Source organism: Cervus elaphus, chromosome 11, assembly GCF_910594005.1.
Source record: "Cervus elaphus chromosome 11, mCerEla1.1, whole genome shotgun sequence".
Lineage (NCBI taxonomy): Eukaryota > Metazoa > Chordata > Mammalia > Artiodactyla > Cervidae > Cervus > Cervus elaphus.
In genome coordinates, this window is record NC_057825.1 from 94174484 (window position 1) to 94198778 (window position 24295).

The 24295-nt window shown below is 38.8% G+C and overlaps 1 long non-coding RNA gene across 1 annotated transcript; it reads left to right on the forward strand.

Annotated features, from left to right (window-relative positions):
• Positions 1-8218: 8218 nt before the first annotated feature.
• On the forward strand, positions 8219-24053 carry LOC122703660. Its single transcript, XR_006343555.1, has 3 exons — positions 8219-8346; positions 10992-11033; positions 23585-24053. It is a non-coding gene; the product is annotated as an uncharacterized LOC122703660 (long non-coding RNA).
• Positions 24054-24295: the final 242 nt, after the last annotated feature.

Here is a 24295-nt window from a genome sequence, read left to right on the forward strand (position 1 = left end):
GATTTGAATTCACATCTGTCTAATAATCAAACCTGATGCTTTCTTCTGAGATAGCAGTCTGCCTCTCTGTGACATCCTTTAAAAAAAATACGTATATTACAAACCTTTCCAAGCACACACAAAAGCACAAAGAATAATATGAAAAGCAACCTGAATATCAATCAAATGACACATTTTTATCAAATTTCTGCCTCATTTTCCTCATTGATGTCTATGTCTATCTTTGCTTTTCTTTTGTGATAGTATTCTGAAGCAATCCTTACATGTCATGTCTTTTCACATATATATTTCTTCATATATTTTTTAAAAATAAAGTTTTTCTTTATAACGATGACTTTATTATACCGAACAAAGTTAACAATGATTCTTTGATATAATCTGCCACTGCAGGAGACCCGGTTTAGATCCCTAGGTCGGGAAGATCCCCTGGAGGAAGAAATAGCAAACCACTCTAGTATTCTTGCCTGGGAAATCCCAAGACTCCAGAGCAGTCTTGTGGGCTACAGTCCATGGGGTCACCAAAGAGTCAGACACGACTTAGTGACTAAACATCAACCTGAAAAATACCTGGGGCTTCCCTTCTTGTCCAGTGGTTAACAACCCATCTTACAGTTCAATCCTTGGTCTGGGAAGATCCCACATGCCTTGGAGCTACTAAGTCTGTGATCATAGCTACTGAATTATGTGTCTAGAACCTATGTTCCACAACAAGAGAAGCCACGATGATGAGAAACCTGAGCCCCTAAAGGGAGGCAGAGTAGCTCCTGATTGCCGTAAATAGAGAAAGCAGGAATGCAACAACAAAGACCCAAAATAATAATAAACAAATAATTAAATCTTTTAAAAAATCTACAAAAATTGTTTCCTCAAGTCAGTATCCATAGAGTCCACACATCATATTTACTTGTCTTGACACCTAAGACTTTTAAAAGCGAGAGCAACTTCCCCCTCCTCCACTCCCTTCATTCTGTTTATACTTGTAAACATTGCTGTTGGTTCCAGAGGCTTGATTAAATTCAGGTCCAGGTTCAAAATGCTTCTTTCTTCTAAAAATCCATCTCAAGCAGTTGTGCACTTCATATAGTTGCCCCATTTTTAGAGATACTGAGGTTTATAATTTTCAGATGCTGGAAACCTGATCTTGTCGTTGACAAATTTCTCATCCATCTTTCATCCCACTGTGGATCTTGTCACAGTGGAACTGATTCATTAGGTGTTGCAAAACGGTACTTTTCTAATTTTGTCATTCCTTACACATCTATTGGCTACCTTCTGTAAAGGATAAATGTGTCATATCAAATACTAGCCTTGTGTGAATGAGAGTGTGTATGGGAAAGTCAGAATAAATGCCTAACTTTCCCTTTTGGTTGATAACGTTCCATTTTCAGTGCACAGAGTCGGTGCCCTAGATATCTTCTCTGCCCCCTCTCTCTCATATCATTGTGAACTTTACATATGCAATATATTTAAATAAATTATTCTTTTTGATGCTAAAGTTGCTCTGTCTTTGGCTCTCGGCTGATGAGAAATCTTCATGCTGCCTTCTCTGTCTTTCATGTTCAACCCATCCGTCTTTGATCACATTCGTGTTTTCTGGCACAAGATGTTTCTACGCTCAGCATGTTTATTTCCCACTTTACAACTGGAATTAGCCGTAACTCTAAGGAACCCTCATTCATTTCAGTGGAGAATGGCATTTGGAAAACACAATCTGGGTGCTGGGGCTCTTCACTCCTGTTGAGTTATCCTTGGTTCTGGGCATTTCAGGAGACAGAGCTAGAACAGAGCTGTTTAAGATAAAACAGCAGTTTATACAGATACTTCCAACATCCAGAATCCAGATGTTTATTTGATATCTTTGTTTTATACTCACATGCTTTTATCATCCTCTAAAGTATTTACTCCTAACAATATTATGTGATTTTTTGTGTGTTACCTGGAAATACACATATGATTCTAAAATTTACATAAATATTACTACTAATGGACTTATGAGTCTTTAAAGACATGTTTAGAGTTTTTATGTGTTCTTAGAATATCTTCCTCTGTGTACACCTGCAGATGTTCATGTCACATCCCGTGCTCTATGTGTGTATGCCTGTTAGTCGCCCAGTCATGTCCGACCATTTGCTACCTCCCGGACTATAGCCCACCAGGATCTCCTGTCCGCGGAATTCTCCAGGCAAGAATACTGGCGTGAGGGGCCACTTCCTTCTCCTGAGGACCTGCCCCGCCCGGTGTTCAAACCCAGGTCTCTTCTGTCTCCTAGATTGCAGGCAGATTCTTTAATGTCTGAACAACCAGGGAAACACCCAACTATGTTCTATAGTCACCTGACATGTGTTCACAGGCAAACGGTATAATATGATATATTCAGAGAAATCTGCTGTTCTTTGCTAGCTCCTGTAATATACACTCTACTTCACAGTATTAGTATTTTTAAGCAATACAGGTTAGCACTTTTAAGTAATCATTTTATTGCTCTAACCACCTATTCATTGACCAATGACAAGTTACTATTCTTCTTTTATAGGATTTTTGTGTCTATTCTTGTTGTTTTATTTTCCCATATAAATGTTATAATCTACTTCTGCAACTAAAGAAGAAAAAAAAGCTACTATTTTTATTGGAAATTGCAACACATTTATATTAACCCAGCAAAACTGAGATCTTTAGGGTGTGTTTTCCTATGCCATATTTTTGTACGCTTTCAAGTCCACATTTCTGCCTTTCAGAAATACTTTAGGATTTTCTTCATTAAAATTTTCTACAAGTATTTTAAAGTATAGGCTTAGATATTTTATTCTTTTGTGTTATTAAGTGATTTTCCTCCTGTTACATCTTCTAATTAATATTTTATAGATATGATATCTATTTCAGTATCTGCATTTTACATACTACTGTAATTATTCTCTTATTTTTTTCTAATGGGTTTCCATTTCATTCTTTTGATTTTTATAATAGGCAATCATATAATCTGTGAATAGAGATAACTACCTCTCTTTTACAGGTTTTTTTGCCTTTAATTTCTACTTTTAAATAACTCTTTCACAGTTTTGTTAAAGAGTACTGGTAACAGTGGATAATCTTGTCTTGTTCAGACTTCATACATGCATGCATGCTTAGACGTTCAGTCGTGTCCCACTCTTTGCTACCCCATGGACTGTAGCCTGCCAGGCTTCTCTGTCCATGGGATTTTCCAGGCAAGAATACTGGAGTGAGTAGCCATGCCTCTCTCCAGAGGATTTTCCCAACATAGGGATTGAACCCTGGTATCCTGCATTGCAGGTGGATTCTTTACCATCTGAACCACCAGAGGAAGCCCCCAGGACTTCATAGCAATGCCTTTAAATACCAATGAGATATCACCTCACACTTGTCAGAAAAGCTATCACCAAAAAGTCTACAAATAAATATTGGCAAGGATGTGGTGAAAGAGAACACTTGTACACTGTTGGTAGGAAGGTAAATTTGTGCAGTTACTATGGAAAACAGTAAGGGGGATCCTCAAAAAATTAAAAAGAGAGCTACCATATAATCCAGCATTTTGAGTCCTGAGTGTACACCGGGATAAAAGAAAGTGCTAATTTGGAAAGAAAGATAGATGGACTCCAATGTTTACAGTGGCACTATTTATAGTAGCCAGTACATGGCATGTGTGCATGCACGCTCAGTCACTCAGCTGTGTCTGACTCTTTCAGATCCAGCCCCACAGACTGTGGCATTCCAGGTTTCTCTGTTCATGGAGTTTTCCAAGCAAGAATAATGAAGTGGGTTGCCATTTGCTACTCCAGGGGATCTTCTCAACTTAGGAAGTGAAACTGCATCTTCTCTATGTCTTGTGTTGCAGGTGAATTCTTTACGTTGAGCAACCAGGGAAGGCCCTATAACCCAAGTGTGTCCATCAGCAGAGGAATATATAAAGAAGATGGGCTATATACATAGTGAATATATATATGTATGTATACTACATGTATAATATTATATACATATACTGGAATATTATTCAGCCATAAAAAGAACAAAATTCTACCATTTGTAGCAACATGGGTAGGCCTAGAGAATATTATGCTTAGTGAAATAAGTCAAATGGAGAAAAACAAATACTGTCTGATATCATTTATATGTGGAATCTAAAATTAAGAAATGGAGTAGCCATCATAGTCAACAAAAGAGTCCAAAATGCAGTACTTGGATGCAATCTCAAAAACAACATAATGATCTCTGTTCGTTTCCAAGGCAAACTATTCAATATCACAGTAATCCAAGTCTATGCCCTGACCAGTAATGTTGAAGAAGCTGAAGTTGAACCACTCTATGAAGTCCTACAAGACCTTCTAGAACTAACACCCAAAATAGATGTCCTTTTCATTATAGGGGACTGGAATGCAAAAGTAGGAAGTCAAGAGATATCTGGAGTAACAGGCAAATTTGGCCTTGGAGTACAAAAAAAAAAAAAAAAGCCGGTCAAAGGCTAACACAGTTTTGCCAAGAGAACACACTAGTCATAGCAAACATCTGCTTCCAACAACGCAAGAGAAGACTCTACACATGGACATCACCAGATGGTCAATATTGAAATCAGATTGATTATATTCTTTTCAGCCAGAGATGGAGAAGCTCTATACAGTCAGCAAAAAAAGACCAGGAGCTGACTGTGACTCAAATCATGAATTCCTTATTGCCAAATTCAGACTTAAATTGAAGAAAGTAGGGAAAACCACTGGACCATCCAGGTATGACCTAAATCAAATCCCTATCTATTATACAGTGGAAGTAAAAAATAGATTCAAGGGATTAGATTTGATAGACAGAGTGCCTGAAGAACTATGGATGGAGGTTCGTGACACTGTACAGAAGGCAGTGATCAAGACCATCCCCAAGAAGTTCAGTTCAGTTCAGTCTCTCAGTCGTGTCTGACTCTTTGCGACCCCATGAACCGCAGCACGCCAGGCCTCCCTGTCCATCACCAACTGCCGGAGTCTACCCAAACCCATGTCCATTGAGTCAGTGATGCCATCCAACCATTTTATCCTCTGTTGTCCCCTTCTTCTCCTGCCCTCAATCTTTTCCAGCATCAGGGCCTTTTCAAATGAGTCAGCTCATCCCATCAGGTGGCCGAAGTGTTGGAGTTTCAGCTTCAGCATCAGTCCTTCTAATGAACACCCAGGACTGATCTCCTTTAGGATGGACTGGTTGGATCTCCTTGCTGTCCAAGGGACTGTCAAGAGTCTTCTCCAACACCACAGTTCAAAAGCATCAATTCTTCGGTGCTCAGCTTTCTTTATAGTCCAACTCTCACATCCATACATGACCAGTGGAAAAACCATAGCCTTGACCAGAGGGACCTTTGTTGGCGAAGTAATGTCTCTGCTTTTTAATACGCTATCTAGGTTGGTCATAACTTTCCTACCAAGGAGTAAGCATCTTTTAATTTCATGGCTGCAGTCACCATCTTCAGTGATTTTGGAGGCCCAAAATATAAAGTCAGCCACTGTTTCCACTGTTTCCCCATCTATTTGCCATGAAGTGATGGGACCAGATACCATGATCTTAGTTTTCTGAATGTTGAGCTTTAAGCCAACTTTTTCACTCTCATCAAGAGGCTCTTTAGTTCTTCTTCACTTTCTGCCATAAGGGTGGTGTCATCTGCATATCTGAGGTTATTGATATTTCTCCCAGTAATCTTGATTCCAGCTTGTGCTTCCTCCAGCCCAGCGTTTCTCATGATGTACTCTGCATATAAATTAAATAAGCAGGGTGACAATATACAGCCTTGACCTACTCCTTTCCCTATTTGGAACCAGTCTGTTGTTCCATGTCAAGTTCTAACTTTTGCTTCCTAACCTGCATACAGGTTTCTCCAGAGGCAAGTCAGTTGGTCTGGTATTCTCATCTCTTTCAGAATTTTCCACAGTTTATTGTGATCCACACAATCAAAGGCTTTGGCGTAGTCAATAAAGCAGAAATAGACATTTCTCTGGAACTCTCTTGCTTTTTCAATGACCCAGTGGATGTTGGCAATTTGATCTCTGGTTCCTCTACCTTTTCTAAAAATAGCTTGAACATCTGGAAGTTCATGGTTCACGTATTGCTGAAGCCTGGCTTGCAGAATTTTGAGCATTACTTTACTAGTGTGTGAGACGAGTGCAATTTTGTGGTAGCTTGAGCATTCTTTCGGATTGCCTTTCTTTGGGATTGGAATGAAAACTGACCTTTTCCTGTCCTATGGGCACTGCTGAGATTTCCAAATTTGCTGACATATTGAGTGTAGCACTTTCACAGCATCATCTTTTAGGATTTGAAATAGCTCAACTGGAATTTCATCACCTCCCTTAGCTTTGTTCATAGTGATACTTCCTAAGGCCCACTTGACTTCACTTTCCAGGATGTCTGGCTCTAGGTGAGTGATCACACCATCGTGATTATCTGGGTCATGAAGATCTTTTTTGTACAGTTCTTCTGTGTATTCTTGCCACCTCTTCTTAATATCTTCTGCTTCTGTTTGGTCCCTACCATTTCTGTCCTTTATTGTGCCCATGTATGCATGAAATGTTCCCTTCATATTTCTAATTTTCTTGAAGAGATCTCTAGCCTTTCCCATTCTATTGTTTTCCTCTATTTCTTTGCACTGATTGCTGAGGAAGGCTTTCTTATCTCTCCTTGCTATTCCTTGGAACTCTGCATTCAAATGGGTATATCTTTCCCTTTCTACTTTGCTTTTTGCAGTGCTGGAGTGGCTAGCAGCGGTGAGGAGATACCCCACGTCCAAGGATCAGCGGCTGCCCTTTGCTGGAGCAGCCATGAATAGATACCCTATGTCCAAGGTAAGAGAAACCACAGTAAGATGGTAGGTGCTGAGAGAGGGCATTAGAGGGCAGACTGACTGAAACCACAATCACAGAAAACTAACCAATCTAATCACATGGACCACAGCCTTGTCTAACTCAATGAAACTAAGCCGTGCCGTGTAGGGCCACCCCGGATGGGTCATGGTGGAGAGGTCTGACAAAATGCACTGGAGAAGGAAATGGCAAACCACTTCAGTATTCTTGCCTTGAGATCCCCATGATCAACCTAAACAGCATATTAAAAAGCAGAGACATTACTTTGCCAGCAAAGGTCCATCTAGTCAAAGCTATGGTTTTTCCAATAGTCACATATGGATGTGAGAGTTGGACTATAAAGAAAGCTGAACACTGAAGAATTGATGCTTCTGAACTGTGGTGTTGGAGAGATTCTTTTTTTTTTTTTTTTTTGGAGATACTCTTGAGAGTCCCTTGGACTGCAAGGAGATCCAACCAATCCATCCTAAAGGAAATCAGTCCTGAATAGTCATTGGAAGGACTGATGCTGAAGCTGAAACTCCAATACTTTGGCCACTTGATTCGAAGAGCCGACTCACTGGAAAAGACCCTGATGCTGGGAAAGATTGAAGGTGGGAGGAGAAGGGGGTGACAGAGGATGAGATGGTTGGATTGCATCACCAACTCGATGGACATGAGTTTGAATATGTTCCGGGAGTTGGTGATGGATGGAGTAGCCTGGTGTGCTGAAGTCTATGGGTCGCAAAAAGTCATACACGACTGAGTGATTGAACTAAACTGAAAATAAGATAAATGAATGTGTATAGCAAAACAGAAACAGACTTCTACATATATAGAAAGCAAACTAGTGGTTACCCATGGCAGGAGAGCAGGGGGGAGGGGTAAGACAGTGGTTAATAGATTACGAGATACAAATTATGTATAAACTGCATAAGCAACAAGGATGTACTATTCAGCTCTGGGGATTTCAGCCATTATTTCATAATAATATTTAATGTGGTATAATCTATCAAAATTCTGAATCTCTATGCTGTACACTTGAAACTAATATAATATAAATCAATTATACTTCAATAAATCAACTATTCTTTAAGTATACTTATTTATACTTCAAAATAAAAGCATAGAAGGCAGAATATTTTTAAAATAACAATGCCTTTAATTAAAAATTCCTAATTGAGATGTTGTTTTAGGAACTGTTCAAGAAATAGTCACTTATACCTATTTTAGTTTACTTTCTTTAAATAAGCATTTTCTTTTCAGCAAATTGGTCCTTATTTTTGTATTTTCACTGTGTGTGTGTGGAGGAGGCTCCTCCTCCAGTCTGGGCAGTAAACCAGAATCTTGTTGAAGGTCTGTGTGCTTCACATTTCTTCTTGGAGGTGACTTTGGGAAAGAGTATTTTTGGGTTGATTTGCAAAATACAATCACTCTTAAGTTCTTAATGTTAATTTTAGAGCTGGTCCTGGTTCTCAGAAGTTGTACCTCTTGAATATGGAAACAGTTTTTAATGAAAATAGTAAGTAGCGCCTTACAGACTTTGTGTGTATGTGTATTTACGTTTATATACTATACAATACTCTTTCTAAACAATTAGAGGTTTGTTAGGGAGGTAATTTCTGAGAGTACCTTCCAAAATGTAATTATTCTAAAAATTTTATGATTATTTAGAAAATTCAATTTAAGTGGGTGGCTCTTAAACATAGATTCTCCGTCAAGTTTCACTCTGAGGTGCTTGATTTTATTAAACAGGTGTGCTTACCCTTACAGTATTATCTAGTTTTTCTGTAGAATAACTGGACAGTACAAAAGGCAAAGAAAAGGAAATGAAAACCATTAGATACAAGATAAATTTTTTAAGTTTTCAAATTGTGTAGTCTCTGAAATCTGCCAAGAATTTATTAGAATTCTCAGTGTCATGAAGCTTAATTTGAAGGAGGTAATATTTTCTTTTCTTAAAAAAAAAATAGCTTTTGTTTTTGATGGCAGAAAATCCTGGTTTGTTGGGAAGGTTTTGAATGAGCTTTTAGAAGAGGATGACAAAATAAAAGGCTTTTCAGTGGCCTGTGGGAAGGCAGGGCCTGTCCTGAGACAGAATTTGAAACACAATAGTTCCCAAGGCAAACTGTCACTCAGTTTTCAAGGTGGAATTTAAATAACCCCATTGTTTTCAAGAACTCCTACTCTGACCAGCTATTCTGCAGAATTACAGCTGCATTGATTCCCTTCCGAAGCATTTACTTTCAGGATTCCTTCTTGAGTATTATGTTGTCCGATATGAGACTTGTCCTTATCAAAATAATAGATCCTATACATAAGAATTCTGTGTCAAGGAATTTAATGTGACTTTCCACAGGCCAAACTCCTATAGCAAAGTCCTGCCATATGTCAATATCATCTATAACGTCAAAAAATAAATAAGACTTCTCAACAGAGAAAAAGAGAAATCCTCCTCATTTATGTAAAGGATTAACTTTTAGAAATTAGTTACTGGACCCCCAAGAAAAGAGTGTTCTTTTTTTTTTCCCTAGCATTTCATTTAATAGTTAAGAATGAAATGTACATCAAATTTGAATCCAAATAATTGATAATTTTTAACATTTACATATGAGTACAGAAATGGTGTAGAGGTGGGGAGGAGAGGAAGAGACAGAAGAAAGAAAAGAACTCTTATTACAAAGTGCCTGCTATGGACCCTACTGTGCCTATATTTTTATCTCATTTAATTTAATTTTCAAGACAACACTGAAATGTGTACTATTGTTATACCTGTCTTAGGGATGGAAGGTGTGTCTCTAAAGACTAGATAACTTGTCCAATTCACACCATTAGGAAGTGTGGGAGGCAGAATAATTAATAATTATTAATTATATAATTATATTTTTATATAATTTTTATATAAAATTAATAATTATATAATTAAGAATAATAATTATGATGATAATTGATAGGGGCTTCCCAAGGTGGCCCAGCAGTAAGGAATCCACCTGCCGTACAGGAGACACAGGAGACGCGGGTTCCATCCTTGGGGTTGGGAAGATACCCTGGAGGAGGAAATGGCAACCCACTCCCATTCTCGCCTGAGAAATTCCACGGTGAGAGGAGCCTGGAGGGCTATAGTCCATGAGAGTAGAAGAGTCAGACATGACTTAGCAACTGAACAACAACAATGACAATAGGGTTATAAGAGAGGATTTTATTCCTGCCAGCCATAATCCTCTCTAGAAGTTCACAACATGCAAAGGCTAGAGGGATCCTAAACATTTCAGATGCTTATTTTAAACCAATATTTGAAGTAGTCATCTTACAGGAAAATGTGTTCCACAATATACTATCCCACGTGATATTTATTTATCACATGTACATGACATCGCTATAAACAGGTCACTTTCATCTTCATGGCCACAGTTTACTGACTTTGGTATAAGATTGTAAAATATGTTTTGGGGTCACACAGCTCATCTGTTGTGTGGTTTTTATTTTTTAATATTTATTTATTTGGCTGTGCTGAGTCTTAGTTGTGGCATGTGGGATCTAGTTCCCTGACCAGGGATCAAACCTGGGCCCCCTGCATTGGGAGCTCAGAGTCTTATCTGCTGCACCACTAGGGACGTCCCTTACATGGTTTGTAAAACATAAATTTCCAGATGTCTCAAGAGACAGCTCACTACCTACATTTTGTCTTAGATTAAAAATAATCTTGATGTGAAAATTGATTTGGTAAACCCGCCAACCTGTACTCACGTGAATGACTAGAAATGATTTGGGTGAGGTAGGCTGGAGGGCTTCAGATGAGCCTGCATTGAGGAATACCAGAGAGCAGGGGCATTGTTGAAGTGAGGTGCATAGAAACACAAGTCTGACTTTTGAGATGTATTTACAGACTGTGAAACACACAGATCTTAAGTGTATTGTTTCAATATCTCCATCACCCTGAAAAGTTCCCTCAGGCCTCTTCTCAGTCAATTCATTTCCCTAGCAGAGGCATCCAGTGTTCTTAACCTTCCCCCATAATCCATGTTGCCTGATCCAGAACTTTATATAAATAGCAGCTTTCAGTAATCTTTAGGTCTGACTTTCTATTAGTTTTTCTCTCACAGTACAGTAAGTTTCCACAAATGCAGTGGCTTTAAAAACACTCATTTATTATCTCACAATTTCCAGGTGTCAAGAATCCAGGCATGGTTTAGCTCTATCTTCATTTGGGTAAGTATCAAAGAGTGTTACTGTTGGACTGTATGATAAAAATACATCTTATTTTGTAAGAAGCTGTCATTTTGCTGTTTAGTCACTAAGTCAGGTCCAACTCTTTGAGACCTCATGAACTTCAGCAAGCCAGGCTCTTCTGTTCTTCACTGTCTTCTGGGGTTTGTTCAAATTCCTGTCCATTGAGTTGGTGATGCCATCCTCTGCTGCCCCCTTCTTCTCCTGCCTTCAATCTTTCCCAGCACCAGGGTCTTTTCCAATAAGTTGGCTCTTCACATAAGGTGCCCAAAGTACTGGAGCTTCATTTTCAGCATCAATTCTTCCAAAAAATATTCAGGGTTGATTTCCTTTAGGATTGACTGACTGGTTTGATCTCACAGTCCAAGGGACTCTCAAGAGTCTTCTCCAGCACCACGGTTTGAAAGCATCAATTCTGAAAATGGTTGTTTTAAAAACTTTGTCCAGTGTTAGGGTTGCTTATAAAGAGAGGTTATTTCAATATTTGCTACTCTGTCATGGCCAAAATCAGGAATCCTAGGCTCTATTTGTAGTATTTTCTTGGCGCTAAGTCTTGAGTCTTTGAACTACATTTTTGAAGATGAAATTAAAAATGTAAAAATTTTTAAAAAGTCAGAACACTGCATGCTCATTTACTCAAATGTTTTGTAATGGCTGGGTCTTCAGCCTTTTTCTTTAATCTCCATGTATTAATTTAATTTGAGCTCTTTCTTCATCTCTAAGGAAAGTTTTTGAAAGTCAATCTCATGTCTAATACTAGTAAAACTGAATAAAACTACGCATGTATTTCTGCCTAAGGAGGAATAGCTCCAAAACCTGGGAGTTCTTTTTGAAGATCTAGAAATCTCTGGTTATAGAAAAACAAAGCAAAACAATCTTTACAAGGATATGATGCTTGATCACTGGCACTTTGGTACTTAGATGTGATTTTCTACGCTTATAGTCCAGTGTATAATATGTTCATACACATATCATTTTAGGGAAGGACACAAATGTCATTTAAACCTTTTATCAGTATTGGTAAAGAAGTTTCCAGGCTGATATGAAAACCAATCCAGGTGACAAGGGCTAGCCTCTCTTGTACGACATCATGATATGGCTGCGCTCATAATCTCTTTCCTTGAGCACTGTTTCTGATATGTGACAAAGGAGCAGCTCCATTACACTGAAAATTATAGGCTTGGGTGAAAGCTGCATTTTATATCATTCTTCAAGGAGAGCTAGGTGAAGAAAGTGCAGTTTTATTACTAATAACCTCCCCCCTCCTCCAAATCACATGACTTGTCTGCACTCTACTTCAAATTTGTTTTTAAAACCGTACACTGCTCCTCAATCCTTGTGGCAATAATTCAAAATAACGTGGTGGTATACAAGAAAGCCATTGCATGTGTCCATATCAATATATTTATTATTTTTTTAGGGGGAAAGTCTCGCTTGTACAAAGATAGCAAAAGGCCACTACAAAGCAGGCTATGAATAGAGTGGAAATCCTGTGTTTACTGGCTCCTGTGGCTCAGGCCAGCGAGGGTCACTGAACTCACTTCATTTCCTATTCTGCTCTCTGCTCCAACTCTTTGAAGGGCACCATAGGGACAGAATCAGTTTCCTTATGCTAGCAAAAACCACCCGGAATGATCAGCCCCTTTCTCAAGCTGTAATCTCCCATTTTTCTTTATGTGCAAGTATATGTATCCAAAAGATTGTTGTGTGCACATTGTACCTTTTTTGGAACTAAAATTTCAATTGTTAAGTATCAATAAAGTGACAATTCTGCTACTGTCACCCAAACAGCAAGCAGATGCCTTGATAAGATGGCTTGTTCTGACAACCAACATTTCTTTGCTATCAATCTAGAATTGTGAGCCTCTTGTGAGAAAATTAGATATCACCAAGGAACAAGCCCCAGGTGGCCCTGGTGGTAAAGAACATGCCTGCCAACGCACAGGGCTTCCCAGTTGGCTCAGTGGTAAGGAATCCGCCTGCAATGCAGAAGCCTCAGGAGATGCCGCGGGTTCAACCCCTGGGCTGGGAAGATCCCCGGGAGGAGGGCATGCCAACCCACTCCAGTATTCTTGCCTTTGAGAATCCCACGGACAGAGGGACCTGGCAGGCTACAATCCATAGGCTCACACAGTTGGACATGATTGAAGTGACTGAGAATACAGACGTAAGAGACCTCAATTCTATCCCTGAGTCAGAAAGATTCCCTGGAGAAGGAAATGGCAACCCACTCCAATATTCTTGCCTGGAAAATCCTACTGACGGAGGAGACTGGCGGGTTACAGTCCATAAAGCTTCAAAGAGTTGGACACGACTGAAGCGACTTCGCAATAGCAAGGTAAATGCCAAATCCATGGGCGAAAGGTCAACAGAAATGTTCATTATTTTCCAGGTAATAGGAAAATAAAAAATGAAATCTTGTGTAGAAGACAGCTTATTCATACATGTCCGTGCTACACAGCTATTAAATATCATCATTTTCAAGATGTATTCTGAATACAGGCTTTACTTTTTGCACCCATTCCTCTCATTCACTTTAGCACTCCAATTGCACTTTTTTTCACTTTTTTTTTTTTTCCTTTGGGCCACATCATGTATATTGTGGGATCTTAGTTCCCCTACCTGGGATTGAACCCAGCCCTTAGCAGTGAGAGTTCAGAGTCCTAACCATCAGAGCATCCAGGGGATTCCCTCCAGTTACACTTCTGCTGGAATATATGTTACTTTATGTCAGGGTTCCTTTTGATTAAAATGTTGTAACATTTAATTCTTCTTGTTGTGGAGCCTGGGCTCTAAGCTGGGGCTTGGTGGTTGTGGTGCATGGGCTTAGTTAGTGGTGCATGCAGCCCTGTGGCATGTGGAATCTTCCCGGACCAGGGAGTGAACCCATGTCCCCTGCACTGGCAGAGGGACTCCTCACCACTGGACCACCAGGGAAGTCCAACAAGAAAAGCCATTGCAATAAGAAGTTAGTGCACCACAACTAGAGAGTAGCCCCTGCTTGCAGCAATGAAGATCCAGTACAACCAAAAATATGGAAACAGAAAGCCTTTTAAAAATGTGTCAACTTCTCTCCTTCTGAGAAAGTGAGTTTTAGTTGCTCAGTGGTGTCCAACCCTCTGTAACCCCCTGGACTTTAGCCTGCCAGGCTCCTCATGAAGCACGGGATTCTTCAGACAAGAATACTGGAGTGGGTTGTCGTTCCCTTCTCCAGGAGAGCTTCCTGACCCAGAGATCCAACCCAGGTCTCCTGCATTGAGTCCAAATGTCATTTCTGCCGGAAAGTCTTTCCTGAGCGGCCCCCTTGACATCTTTAATAACATGCTTTGCAATTCCTAATGATAGATGGGTGTTTTCATGTGATGAGCTCCTGCTTCCATGTAGACTGCCAGCCCCTCAGGGGTTGAGACTATGTATCTTTTGCTCACTATTTTATTCTTGAGACCTAGTACAATGCCTAACATAGACTAGGCCTTCCCTAGATTAATGCATTTCCAGTGTTACAAATATTTAAAAATAAAGTTTCTCACACATTCATAATTCCTTGAGTTGATTGAATCCTGATTTAGTCTTTCTCTTTTTAAAAATTTTTACTTCCTTTTTCCTTCCTTTTGTTCTTAGACTTTCACAGAAGACTCTATGTTGGATTTTCTCAAAAGGCAGGGATATCTTAAAAAATTAGATCTTGTTTATCAAGTCTAAATACATCTATAGGTATATATATACCTATATATGTGTATATATATATATATTTGCTGTTCAGTTGCTCAGTCGTGTCTGACTCTTTGCAACCCCATGGACTGCAGCTTGCCAGGCTCCCCTGTCCACCATTATCCCCAGGAGTTCACTCAAATGCATACCCATTGAATCAGTGATGATTTCTAACCGTCTCATCCTCTACTGCCCCCTTCTCCTTTTGCTTTCAATCTTTCCAAGCAGCCAGGTCTTTTCCAATGAGTTGGGTCTTTGAATCAGGTGGCTAAAGTATATATACTGGGTTTAATTCCACCCTAAACTACTCTAGCACAAAACTTCAGAAACTAGAATCAAGATAAAAAATGCAGATTCGTATTTCTTCACAAATGTCTAGCAATTTTCTAGAACAGTACCTGGTACCTACTACTAGGCTTCCCTGGTAGCTCAGATGGTAAAGAATCTGCCTTCAATTAGGAGACACAGGTTCAATGCTTGGGTCAGTAAGATCCCCTGGGAAGGGAATGGCTTACCCACTCCAGTATTCTTGACTGGGAAATCCCATGGACAGAGGAGCCTGGTGGGTTACAGTCCATAGGGTCTCAAAGAGTTGGACATGACTGAGTGAGGAACATTTTCAGTACATATTTGTGAAATGAATAAAACAATGAAATAGGCAAATGAATGCTCACAGTGAACCCCTGTACTCTCGGTGTTTTCTAAAATTTACTCTTTGATTAACTCCTTTAATCAGAATTAGTTGCAATCTTTTGCCAGAAATCTTTGAATTTTTCTGGTGATTATAGAAAATCAGATGACTTCCTGTTACTTCAGCAACTGCCATGCCCAGAAAATTATTGCTCTGAAATGTTTTCAATAGGTATGTGAAAACATTTGACACAAAAATGCTTATAACACAGCTCAAAGTTTCTAATGGTTTGTTTTTGCCCCTCATTGGAAGGTCAGACCTCAATGGATTAAAATTATCAATGTTCCCCAATGCATATAATCTCTGGATAGTCTGTGCAGTTATCAAGGTGGAAGGAACCCGCATTTCTCAAGTTTTATATAATTTTCCATCTTCCTTTATTTGTATAAAGAACGTTTAATGGGTAGAACTTATATTTTAAAAATGAGTAATGAACTTATGCATCCTAACACTATTACTTATTTAGTAATTTCTTCACCACCTTAGATTGGAATGTTCACCACTGAAACGTGAAGCTTTAGTAATGTAGAATTAATTATTTTTGTTGGCCAAGAAATAACGCAGTTCATGGGGAAGACTGAATCTCTTGAGAAGCTGGATTGGCCAATCTTTCCAGAAATCTATCATTAAGGAGACACCGAGTCATTCTTTTCAGTCGACTCTATTTGTGAAGGATGTTGTGCTGTGCGTACTTAGTTGCTCAGTCGTGTCTGACTCTTTGCAACCCTGTAGCCTGTGGCCCACCAGATTCCTCTGTCCATGGGATTCTCCAGGCAAGAATATGGAGTGGGTTGCCATTTCCTACTCCGGGGATCTTCCCAACCCAGGGATTGAAACTACATCTCTTGTTTCTCTTGCATTGCTGGGTAGATTCTTTACCACTGTGCCCCCTGAGTGCCTGTTCAGAAAATCCTTCAACTCAACTCCACTAAGAAAAATGCGGACACAATATAAAAATGCATTAGACGATTTTTGTCTTGTAAATAACTGGTTCAAAGATAAGATTTTTGCAATATTTTTTCATTTTCTTCAATATGTACTTTACCAGTTTTAATGAATAAGCTTCATTATTTCAGAGCAGTTCCATGATTACAGGAAAAATGAGCAGAAGGTACAGAGTTCCTATAACCTTCTATCTTACCTCAGCATCCATTATTATCATTTTGCATTGGTGTGACACAGTTGTTACAATTGATGAGCCAGTATTAATACACTATTTATTACTAGTTAAAATCTGTAGATTGCATTAGGGCTTATTTTTTGTGTTATACTGATCTACAGGTTTTGATAAATGTGTAATGACATGTGGCCACCATTATAGTATCATACAAAACAGTTTCATTGCCTTAAAATAGTTTCACTGTGCCCCCCATTCATCACTCCCTCCCCCTCTCCCCTTGGCTACCACTGATCTATTTACTATTTCCATACTTTCACCTTTTCTAGAATGTCACGCAGTTGGAATCATACAGGATGTAGGTTTTTTAGACTGGCTTCTGTGGTTCTTCCATTTCTTTTTGCGACTTCATAGCTCATTTCTTTTTAGCACTAATTAATATCCCATGGTATGGGTATTCATTTATCCATTCACCTCCTGAAGGACATCTTGGTTGCTTCTTTATAAATAAAGCTGCTATAGATATGTGTGCAGGTTTCCATGTGCACAGTTTTCAGTTCCCTTGGGTGGATTTCAATGAGCACATTCCTGGATTACATGGTAAACACATGGTTATTTTCATAAGAAACAGCCAAACTGTCTTCCAAAGGGGCTTCTTACCATTTTGAATTCCCACCATGATGAATGAGAGTTCCCATTGCTTCAATTCTGTGAGTATTTCAAGCTGTCAGTAGATTTTAGCCACTGTGATGAATATAATGGTATCTCATTAGTGTTTTAATCTGTAACTCTCTAATAACATATGATATTGAGTAACTTTTCGTCCTCTTGATGAAAGTGAAAGAGGAGAGTGAAAAGTTGGCTTAAAGCTCAACATTCAGAAAACTAAGATCATGGCATCTGGTCCAATCACTTCATGGCAAATAGATGGGGAAACAGTGGCTGACATTTTTTGGGCTCCAAAATCACTGCAGATGGTGACTGCAGCCATGAAATTAGAAGACACTTACTCCTTGGAAGGAAAGCTATGAGCAACCTAGACAACATATTAAAAAGCAGAGACATTACTTTGCTAACATAGGTCCATCTAGTCAAGGCTATGGTTTCTCCAGTGGTCATGTATGGATGTGAGAATTGGACTATAAAGAAAGCTGAGCGCCAATCAATTGATGCTTTTGAACTGTGGTGTTGGAGAAGACTCTTGAGAGTCCCTTGGACAGCAAGGAGATCCAACCAGTCCATCCTAAAGGAGATTGGTCCTGAGTGTTCATTGGAAGGACTGATGTTGAAGCTGAAACTCCAATGCTTTGGCCACCTGATGCGAAGAGCTGACTCATTCGAGGAGACCCTGATGCTGGGAAAGATTGAAGGCAGGAGGAGAAGGGGATGACAGAGGATGAGGTGGTTGGATGGCATCACTGACTCAATGGACATGAGTTTAGGTAAACTCCAGGAGTTGGTGATGGACAGGGATGCCTGGCGTGCTGCGTTCCATGGGGTCGCAAAGAGTCAGACATGACTGACAGACTGAACTGAACTGGACTTCTCATATGGTTACTTGCTACATAGCTTTAATTATTACTAAAGTACTTTTCCTGGAGAAGGAAATGGCAACCCACTCCAATATTCTTGCCTGGAAAATCCCTTGGACAGAAGAGCCTGGCCAGCTACAGTCCATGGGATCACAAAGAGTCAAATACAAATAAGCGCACATGCAATATGCAAGATACAAAGTACTTCTAATATTTTTGAGAAGGGACAGTACAAACCTTGAATGATTCTTAAGAATCAGTATGGATTTTTGGTATCCGAATTCATAATCACTTCCTATAGGAAATTGTATTTAGTGACCATGTCAACTAATTTGACAGGTACAATACAGGTTTTAAAATATTGGACTCAATGTTATGTCATCATTTGCCTCAACTTTCAATCTTTGCTTTTTCTTTTTAAAATTTTTATATTTTATTTTTTTGAAGTGGACGGTTTTTTAAAAGTTTATTGAATTTGTCACAATAATGCTTCTGAGTGTTTTGTTTAGTTTTGGTTTTCTGGCCACGAGACATGTGGGATCTTAGTCCCCTGACAGGCATTGAATCTGCACTCCCTGCATTGGAAGAAGAAGACTTAACCACTGGACCACCAGGGAGGTCCCAGTCTGTAATTTTTCCTGTGAAAAATGCAAGAGCCCCATCACTGCCCATGATAATATGATTGTATCTCAAAGTAAAAAATGGGTTTTCAAATGAATGGCACCCTTTATGGGTTGGTAATTCATGTGGATAACTTGTGAATGATCTGTCTGCCTATTTCCTTACCACTGTCCAGTGTTCATAAGTCTATCAGTCCTGGAAGGGCTTCCCAGGTGGCTCAGTGGGTAAACAAACTGCCTGCAATGCAGGAGACACAGGGGATGTGGGTTTGGTCTCTGGGTCGGGAAGATCCCCTGGAGGAGGAAATGGCAACCCATTCCAGTATTCTTGCCTGGGAAATCCCATGGACAGAGGAGCCTGGTGGGCTACAGTCCAAGGGCTAACAACGAGTCAGACACAACTGAGAATAACACATCAGACCTGGAAATACTGCATGACTTTGACCTTAGTGATGAAAAGGGTATTTACTCAGAGAACTGAACCCCAGCAAGCCAGGTGTGTAACTGCCATATCCAGCTGTCTACACAGACCTCAGAATGTTATAAATGAGATTGTCGCAGAGGAACATTCAACTTATGAATTAAAGTTTCATTTGGACATTTTGTCTCTTTGAGGAAAAGTATGGCACATTCAAGTAGGTTTTTGTTTTTTTTTTTTGAAAACTGAATAATTATATTTCCTAGCGATCTTTTGTTGTTGTTGTTCAGTCGCTAAGTCATGTCTGACTCTTTGTGACCTCATGGACTGCAGCACGCCAGGCTTCCCTGTGCTTCACTATCTTCCAGAGTTTACTCAAACTCATGTCCATTGAGTGAATGATGCCATGCAACCATCTCATCCTCTGTCACCCCTTCCTGCCCTCAAACTTTCCCAGCATTAGAGTCTTCAGGAATGAGGTTAAACTATTCTGGCAGAGTTTAAATGCTCTGTGACTTGGATTGAAAGAAAACCAAGGTCACTTTTTACCTTGTGATTCTTTCAAACCAGCTTTTCAATGTGAATGTGACTCTTGTGTACTGTATTTAGCAATGTTAATAACTTCTCAATTATCTTAAGGATTATTCAAAAACATCAGGATAAACAAGGAGAAAAAGGATTGAAGGTCATCTTTCAGTCCCAAGAAATACCTGACATGGTTTATTCTACTGGTAGCACTGAAGACTCTTAAAACACTCCCAGCAGACTGTTGTTCTTAAAAAAAATTTTACCATCCCTTGTCAAAATAAATCAAATCATGCTAATCTGTCCATGCACTTAAAAGAGACCCAAATCATGAGATGGTTTTATATGCCTGACTATTCCAAATATTGCCTCTCTCTTGAAAGAGAGGATAAAAATGAATCAAATATCAAAAAAAAGCAAATTGTTCACTTTTATTACTATCATTTTCTCTTCTATAGATTTAATTAAATACAGCTTCAGAGATAAGAGTGTAAAAGTCAGTAACAGAAAAAGTGATTTCAAAGGCCAGAATTTAATGTTTGTTTGCAAGATAGACCTATTAAAGGCAGACTATCAATAAAACATCAACTTCATATTATGATTGCTGAGGTGACCAAAAAAAGGATACTAAATGTGAAAACAGATAGTTCTTTGTTGTTGTTGTTCGGCTGCTCAGTCCTGTCTGACTCTTTGTGACCCCATGGACTGCAGCATGCCAAGCTTCCCTGTCTGTCACCATCTCCCAGAGCTTGCTCAAATTCACATCCATTAAGTCGGTGATGCCATCCAACCATCTCAACCTCTGTCATCCCCTTTCACTTCCTGCCTTCAATTTTTCCCAGCATCAGGGTCCTTTCCAGTGAGTCGGCTTTTCACATCAGGTGGCCAGATTATTGGAGCTTCAGCTTCAGCATTAGTCTTTCCAATAAATATTCAGGATTGATTTCCTTTAGGATTGACTGGTTTGATCTCCTTGCAGTCCAAGGGACTCTCAAGAATCTTTTCCAACACCACAGTTCTCTCTTAAGATTGACTATAACCTAGTGCTTCTTAGGAAATGAAACTTCATTAAAACAATTGTGTTGTTAGTGATGATTAGATTTCCTTTTCCCCACCTTCCATTTTTGTCTTTGAAAAAGGGCTTAGGCTAAAAATAGCAATATTAATACAAATTTGATGCAGTAAGAACAGTTAATCAAACAGTTTAAAATATATCTGTTGAGTTTAAAGTAAAACAATGTGCGAGAAATGACTACAGAAGAATCATAAACATAAGCTAGGTAACTGACATGTTTTCAAATTTCTCAAGAATAAATAAGGTGGCTTTTGCACCCAAGATCTTGAAGAAAAACACACACATGTACAAGCACAAACACACACACACAGAGGAAAAAAATAAGCAAGGAAATTCCTTCCAATAGTTGGCTTCATGAATACAACTGCTCTCCTGTTCCTGAAGTAGTTACTAGCCAAATAAAACATCATGACTCCACAAGGAAATGGCCATCTAAACAGAAAGTGCCATGAATCTGCCGCTGATGAATATATGGGCTTCTCCATGAAGTCCCCTGTGTCAAAAATTGTTATAGAGGCTTTTTTGTTGTTTTGGACATTCCCAGTACTGGTTGCTCAGTGTTATGTAAATGACAAATGACTCAAAAAAATATTGGCGTGGGTAAATAAGGAAATCAGTTTTCTCATGAAAGGATCCAGACAGGTTCAACTGCCCTCTGAATGCAGCTTCTTAATATCTAAGAGATGTTTGTATTATTTGGTGAATTTGGATATTGTTTTATTCAAGCAGCATTAATTTACATAGGTGGATCTTCAAGGGGGAAAAGAATCCAGAAATATGGATTAAAACCTTTCTGTTTATTCTTCACATGGACCAGATTTAGTTTTATTTGTACCTGCAAATAAATGGTTGAGAATTTTGTGACCAGGTGAATCAACATAACAGATAGGTTGTATATTTATCTTTTTTTCTGTGGATAGATCTCATAATTGACTTCCTAAAGTATCAGGCATGATGAAAAGATTCATTAGTACCTTTTTCTCCTTTTTGCAAAAGTTGTCCATGCTCCTTTTGTAAGAGTTTTAAATGTATTTTAATGCATTATATCTAATAATTTTATTTATAATTGTCAAATACTCCAAATTCACAGAAAAATGGAAAAATAACAGACTCATACGCAACCGCCTGTCTCAAACAGACATTAACAAAAAATATTGTATTTTTTAAATGGCTGAAAAATAAATTTAAAAAATACTTGAACAAAGTAGTCATTGTTTTTTATACTCTAGTCCCACGTCCAGGAAAGAAGGTGAAATTAAAAACATAGACACCTTCCAATGAGAATGACATTTAACCACACAAGAATGAATTACCACAGACCTTAAAATAGTACGAACTGTAAGGGGAGGATGGAAAACTTTATATTGGAAGTTCTTTCAGCTGAAAATATCTAATATGTAGGTGAGGAACCCAACTATTTAACTTGCAGATTTATTTTGTACATCCAAAAGTAGGTATTTAAAAGAGTCCCTCCATTGTATCTTCTAAGTAGAATTCAATTGGAACATATTTTTCTGGTCCAGATTTTGTGTTTGCTGTTTTGATTAAGTGAGTTTTAAATGCAAAGTAGTCGAAACAAGGGAAGTCTCCATAATTAGGAGACTGTCAGATGGGAGGGGTCACCATTATGGTCAAGATTTTACAACTGAGGCCAGGCAGCTCCTCCTGGTCTTTCTTGGCCCCTCACCCTGAGGAGCATCTTTAACGTCACACATTTTGTCATGTTCAAACCACACGAGGACCCCTGTCTCATTTTACTAGGGTTGCCTTTTAATGATCTAAATATAGATTATCCAGCTTATCTGCTCTTTATTGCATTTGATTATGAATGGCTCGAACATTTTACAAATTTCCAATCTACCCTCAAAAGCTGAAAGACATGACTTATGGCTGAGAATATCTGAAGGATTTTAGAATGCATAATGCAACAGTTGTATATTTAGAACATATATCTATTTTGACATGTATGCATGTATCAAATATATATGTATCCTGTAACTAAATTTATGTATATTTGATATACATTTAATATATATTATATACAAATATTTTATATTATATATCAAACATATACAGATTACCTTACAACTGAATTGATACATTGTGCTTAGGCGCTCAGTTGTGTAAACTCTTTGTGACTCCATGGACCGTAGCCCACCAGGCTTCTCTGCTCATGGGGATTCTCCAGAAGAATACTGGAGTGGATTGCCATGCCTTCCTACAGGGGATCTTCCCAAGCCAGGGATTGAACCCAGGTCTCCCACATTGTAGGCAGATTCTTTACCGTCTGAGCCACCAGGGAAGCCCAAATTGATACTTATTTGATATATATTTTATATTTGATATGTAGCATATATAAATTTATATATATGTATACACAAATGCTGCTGCTGCTGCTGCTAAGTCACTTCAGTCGTGTTTGACTCTGTGCGACCCCATAGACGGCAGCCCACCAGGCTTCCCCATTCCTGGGATTCTCCAGGCAAGAACACTGGAGTGGGTTGCCATTTCCTTCTCCAATGCATGAAAGTGAAAAGTCAAAGTGAAGTCACTCAGTCGTGTCTGACTCCTAGCGACCCCATGGACTGTAGCCAACCAGGCTTCTCTGTCCATGGGATTTTCCAGGCAAGAGTACTGGAGTGGGTTGCTATACACAAATAAATATTTATATTATAGATGATATAAATATAACACAATATAAATATAATATTTAATAAAATATTTATATACAAATATTTATTTACATATACTGTACATTGTGTATCAAGTATATACAGGCCACCTTACAATGACTAATTTGAAGTGGGCAATGACCGTTTATATATTTGTTCATTTATTCAACAGACACACAGGGAAATGCAGATGAAGATGAATTACCTAGCAGAATTCTGGAGTCATGTGACAAATCGTGTCATGAGTTCACGAGGAAAATTACCGAATTGTGCAGTCGCGTATGGGGCTCCCTGCCCCCAGCCTCAGCCTTCACTCCCTCCCACAAGCTTCTTTGCAGACCTCCTCTTGCTGGATAGTCTTTCCAAAATGCTTTCTAATTATCCCAATCCTTCCTAATCCCCCTACCAAAATCAGGTCACACTTGCTCCCCAAAACCTCTGGTTTCTCTGACTCCTATTTTCTTCTTTGTTATTTAAGTACCTTCAGGACATCCTGTTTAGTTCTGGAGGATTCAGCGTCTGGAATCCTTGTCTGTGAAGGTGAGATGTAGCCTTCTCCCCTAAAAAATAAAAGGAAATAACTGAAAAAACTGGCAGAACATTCAAACAAAACTACTTAAGTACTCAGAATTTAATATTAACTTTTATTTAAATAAAATTCCAACCTAATCAAGTCATTCTTGTGGTTTTGTTTCCTATTGTCAGGATCTACTATATGGTATGGGGGACTATATTTAATATCTTATATTAACCTGCAACAAAAAAGAATACAAAAAGTATACTGATATACATACATGTGTGTGTGTGAGTGTGTGTATATATAACTAATCACTTCGTTGTACACCTGAAACTAACACAACATTGCAAATCAACTGTACTTTAG